Consider the following 6,238-nt stretch of genomic DNA (forward strand, 5'->3'; position numbering starts at 1 on the left):
TAGACGTGTGTTGGTCACCAGAGCTCCTTGTATCCGTGAGGACGCAGTGTGGTATCGCCTGTCAGTGGTGTGGCGCAATACCCCGGGCTCCAGGCTGCTGGCTGTTCGCTGTCTCTCCATGCTGGCTCAACTCCTTCTCTGGCATTCCTGATGAATTGGGGGTGAGCACTAGGAGGAGAGGCAGGGCAAACAGAGCACCAGCAAAAATAAGAGGTGCAGGAGGTGGGGACAGCACTGAGATGTGACAGCAGTCCCACTGAACAAGTTCTCTCACAGGCGGTCCTGGCATCAGCTGCTCCCTCACAGGAGCCATGGCGAAATTCTTAATACAAAATTTAAACCTAAGTGTACATTAAACCTGACTCTGGTCTTGTTTACACTTTTCTTCCTCACTGGCTGCTGTAAACTAAGGATGGTAAGAAAATCGCCACTGGTCCTTCCTGTTCTGATGCTGCTGGGCCCAGCTGGGAGAGGGATTTGCAGGTGACCTTGGAATAAGGATGTTGCCCAAGAGGCCCCATAACATGTGGAAGCAGAACTGGCCATTCTTTGATGTCAAATGGCCCCCAGAGAGAACATCAGGGCTGGCTGCAGACAGGGCTGTCTCTGAGTAGTAACAAGAATCCCAGGGCGTCCAGAACGGTTCCCATAGTTGGATTCCTGGTTACAGATAGCCCACATAGTGCTTCCCCCTAGGTTCCATTCTGAGCTAACAGGCAATGTGAAATTGGATTACCAGACCTTGCAGGGTGCAAAGAATCAGGAGACTAAAGAGCCCATCCACTAAGTGGATCTAGAAGCTAACCCCCACTGCCTCCACTATATCTACCCCCTGCCCCACCACCTTCAGCCCAGCTCCCTCCCAAGGCTGCATCTCAGTATGTCCTAGTAGAGAGCCAAGCCCAGAGCCAATAGCACAGTGGTTGCCATCTGCCCCACAGCCTGTCTCCCAGCCTGCCTGCCCTCCAGATGCCCTTGCAGGAGGCCCCCGGGATCCTCACAGGAGGGCCCAGATGGCACAATTCTGCCTGGTCAATTCATTTTGTACTAACACCCCTTCAGCACCACTGATCTCTTGAATTGGAGACAACACACTCCAACTTATTTTGAGAGGCCATAGGCTGTGATTGATCACACAGCATCAGCCCTCCACACCCACCAACCAACATGGGATGACTGCTGCCAGCTCCTTCTGACCCTCTTCAGTATGGAAGACAGGTGCCAAATCATAACAGAGAACCAAAAGTGTCCACAGAAGCATGCTCCAGCTGGCTTCTCACACACAGAGAACTAGGCTAGAGAGGCAGCTTGAGAGACCAGACAAAACTGTAACTTCCATATGGAGGCTGGATGAAAACCCCTGTGTAAATACTGACTGGGAATCACTACTTCAAGGAGTGAAGGCAGGAGCCAGGAAAGCAGCTAATATACCTAAGACCCCAAAAGAACACCTCCAGAAACCACAAGAATCACCCAGAGATTCCTAAACTGACTGTGTAGAACATTCCAGGTTTATGCCCCATTTGATCCAGAGATGTCTGAAGATCAGCAGAGGGTCAGTACAGTCTTTGTTTCTCCATCCCAGGCTGATAATCGCTAAAAACTACAAAAAGCTTAAAGGGTTGGCTGGAGTAAACATCACCCAACTTCTACAGGTTGCAAACAAGGTCTACATAAACCTAGACAGAGAAGCCCAGAAGGAGGCAAAAGTGCCTTTGTAGACAGCCATTCTGGGCAATCCCAACCCCTCCAGAGGACCAATGCACCCTCACAAAGGGAGGCCAAAGAGGCGACTCCCCTTTTGATGAGACCAGTGTGGGTATTGCAGAGAGACAAACCAGTGGAGAAACAAACGGGACCCCATCACAAACCAAGCCAAGGGCCTCCCAAAACAGCAATGCTTGAAAAATAGAAATGTCAACTGGAGCCAGATGCCCAAGATCTCATCAGCTTGGATGGAATTGGATCAGACTAGGAGAAACCAGGTTCTATGTTCCTCGTCCCGGTGAACCCATGGTCTAAATGAAATTGTGGGGGAAGGTGGGCAATCAATGACTTTTGTGGTAGGCAGTGGTGCAGAACACTCAGCAGTGGCCTTGCCTGTGGCTTGCCTCACCAGACAGAAGGCTATTGTGGTCCAGGGCACTGTGGCACAGGCCACCCCATTCCTTCTGCCAGTAGTGAATTTGCCAGCAGGGAGGACATCTGGTAAGCCATGAATTCCTATACTTACTCAAGTGCCGTATTTCCTTACTGGGGAGAGGCTTGCTGACAAAGCTCAGGGCCCAGATCAAACTTATCCCAGGGAAGCCTGCAAGTCTCACCTTAAAATGGACCAAGGACTTTAATAATGGCAGTGAGTATGTCTAGGGACAATAAATGATAGCTTTATTGGCCTGGGGAGAGAGAAAGTCAGACACGGCCAGGAAATCTATTGAACAACTTCCCTGCTGTCTGGGCAGAGAAAGAACCCCCCAGATCTCATCCACAACCACACACCCATTGTAGTGGATCTTAGGCTTGAGACTCTCCTGGTCAGCCAGAGACCATACCCTGTCTCATGAGAGGCACATTTGGGAAGTCAAGACCTTATATAGCAGCTAAAAGAAGCAGGAATATTAGTAAAATTCCAGTCCCCTTCAAACACCCCACTGCTCCCAGTGAAAAAGACAGGAGGTACTGACTACTGGCTTGTACAGGGCCTAGAATCAGTTAACAATGCTGCCATCACTCTACACCAGGGACTGCAAAACTTCTTTTTCCTGCTGGGCCTTCTTCCCCATTGGGAGAGTTGGTTCACCTGCCTTGATCTTAAAGATGCTTTCTTCTTTCTCTGCCTGGCTCCTGTTAGTCAGCCTCTGTTTACCCTTAAATGGGAGAATCAAAGACTGGGAAAAAAATTCCTACATGACCCAGACAAGGCTCACACAGGGTTCAAGAACTCCTCCACATTTATTGGGGAGGCACTAGCTACACACTTGGTGGCCTTTCCTAGTGAAGCCCTCAACTGTACCCTACTGCAGTATGTGGATGACCTGCTTCTGACCAGTTACACCCAAAAACATTTCTGGAAATGGACAAAAGCCCTGCTGACTCTGCTTTCTGTCTCCTGGAAGAAGCTTGAAACATTGTGTACAAAGGTTCAGATGCCTCGGATTGATCATCTCAGAATGTCACTTGGCATTGGAGAGAAAATAAGGCCAAGCACCAAGAAGGAGGTCCAAGAGTTCTTTGTAGGAGCGGGGTTCTCTGACAAGCCAGGTCCCTGTATGAGGCAATGGCAGAACCTGGCAAAGATCCACTGATGTGGGGACCTGACCAGGAAAGAGACTTCACAGAGATAGAAAGGCTCCTGACAAGTGCACCTGCCTATGACAAGGGATTTTCACCTATTTGTTGAAAACTGGATATCTATATGTAGAAAGATGAAAATAGATCCTTATCTTTCCCCATGTACAATAATCAAATCTAAGTGGATCAGGAACCTTAATATCAGACCTGAAACTCTGAAACTGCTAGAGGAAAAGGTAGGGCAAGCCCCTCAACATATTGGCATAGGCAATGACTTTCTTTTTTTTTTGGCAATGACTTTCTAAATATAACCCCAAGTGCTCAGAAAATAAAACTGCTAATCAACTACTGGGATCTCATGAAATTACAAAGCTTTTGTACAGCAAAGGACACTGTGAATAGAGCAAAGAGACAACCTACAGAATGGGGGAAAATCTTTGCCAGCTACACATCTGACAGGGGATTAATATCCAGAATATACAAAGAAATCAAAAAACAAAACAATAAGAAATCAAATAACCCAATCAAAAAATAGGCTATGGAACTAAATAGAGAGGTCTCACCAGAAGAAATACAGTTGGCATATAAACATCTAAAAAGTGTTCACCATCCTTAGCCATCAGGGAAATACAAATAAAAACTATCTTGAGATTTTATCTCTTTCCCTTCAGAATGGCTACCATCAAGAAAACAAATGACAGCAAATGTTGGTGAGGATTTGGTAAAAGAGGAATGCTTCTGCACTGTTGGTGGGAATGCAATCTGGTACAGCCATTGTGTTGTGTAAATCAGTGTGGAGGTTCTTGAGACAGCTAAGAATAGACTTGCCATATGATCCAGCTAGAACACTCTTAGGAAATATCCTAATGACCCTCTCACTACCTTAGGAATACTTGCACAACCATGTTTATTGCTGCTCTATTCACAACAGCTAGGAAATGGAACCAGCCTAGATGTCCATCCACAGATGAATGATTAATAAAGATGTGGTACATCTACACATTGGAGTTCCACTCAGCAGTAAAGAAAACTGAAATTATGAAATTTGCAGGGAAATGGATGGATCTGGAAAGGATTATACTAAGTGAGGTAACCAAGACTCCGGAAAGGCAAACATTGCATGTTCTCTCTGATATGTGGATCCTAGCTACAAATGTATAGCCTTGTGTGTGATCTGGATCCAAAAGTTAGTAGCAGAGGTCCATAAGCTAGAAAAAAGATATAAGGGAAGGAGAAGAGGGACGGTCTTAAGAGGATGGTATTGTATACATGTAAGTAGAAGGACAGATTACAAGGAGGGGAAAGTCCTAAGTGAGGTCAGGGGAAAAGATCATGTAAAGAAAGATGGGGTTTGGGGGAGGGTCCATCAAAATTCAGTATATTCTGAATAAGACATATGAAAACCTACTTTTTTGGATAATGACACATCCAGAAGCCATAGGTTGTCACTTGAAAATTTTTAGTGCCTGGGACGGGATACCTCCCTATGAGTCATTGGCCAGGGAGGTCTATGCTGCCTGCAAAACATTATAGGCTATTGTCAAGGACCTTGGTTCCCTGCGAGAAAGAGATGGTAAGACCCTATTGCTGAAGATTTCTCATGCCTGAGAGGCAAAGTCACTGAGAAATCTAGCTGGTGCTGAGCAGAAAACCTTCTCCCTGAAGCTCAGCCAACTGAAAAAAGCTGCACTGTATGCAGTCTTAGGGGAGACAGAAGTCATCAGTGGTGAAAACAGTGGACACTGGAAAACTCAGTTTTGCCTAGACAGGCCAAATGTCTGAACGAGTGCAATAGTGGCATGTCTGTTCTGGGGGAAACAAATGGCTCTCTAATTGGACTGAAGGCCCAGTCTATGGGAGGAAATACATGCCTGGTACTGAAAACCTAATCAAAAGCTTATGGCAGGAGAGGTCATGAGCCTTAGTGGTAAAAAGTCTGCTCTTGTCTGGATAAATGCATATATTACTCTCACCAAATTGCCCTGAAATGACTACACTTAATGTTCATACTTCTATATTAATGTTACTCTCAATTCTGGTTAGAGAAGCTTCTCTTTTCAGATGGCAATTACCACTGGGATGACCCAAAAGGCAACACAGTGCTGATCAGAAGGGATGGAGGAGTGTTCAGCACTGAAACATCTCACACCCTCCAAGGTTCAGGTTGCATTGTGGAAGATGTGGTAGAAAGAATGTAAGAGCCAAAGAAAAGGTACCACTCCCTACATACAACTGTCCAGACAGAATTTAGCCTTGATACCCAAGACCTCACAGTGCCAAGCAATACGTACACAAGACCCTCATAATAGGAGAAAAAGATGATGACATCAAATTAAAAGAGAGACTAATGGGCAGAGGGAGGGATAGGAGAGCAGAGCTATGAATGAGAAAGTGGGGGAGGGGAGAGAGGAGGAAGATACCATCGTTTGTTGTCTGCAAGTATAGAAGTTGTCAATAAAAAATATATAAAATCCCACATGACCTGGGTGAAGTTCACACAGGGGTTCAAGAACTCCTCCACGTTTATTGGGAAGGCACTAGCTACAGACGTGAGCACCTATTGATGAAGATTTTACACACTTAGGCTGCAAGGTCAATGAGAAATCATGATGGAGCTGAGATGAAAACCTCCTTCATGTAGACCAGGTGACAGAAAGCTGGAGGAAGCCATGCTTCATGCAGTTCAAAGGCAGAGAGAGAAATCAGCAGTGAAGAGAGTCAACAGTGGACATTGCAAGACTTATATTTGTCCAACCAGGCCAAATGAGCTGAATTAGTCAGGGTTCTCTAGAGGAACAGAATTACTAGAATGAATTACTTTATAAAGGGAATTTATTGGATTATCTTACAGTAGTCCAATAGCAGTTGCAGGCCTGAGAATCACTGAACCTGGTAGCTGCTCAGTCCACGTGGCCAGATGCCTCAGCAGTCCCGACCCGGCACTGCA

Source organism: Jaculus jaculus, chromosome X (genome assembly GCF_020740685.1).
Source record: "Jaculus jaculus isolate mJacJac1 chromosome X, mJacJac1.mat.Y.cur, whole genome shotgun sequence".
Classification (NCBI taxonomy): Eukaryota; Metazoa; Chordata; class Mammalia; order Rodentia; family Dipodidae; genus Jaculus; species Jaculus jaculus.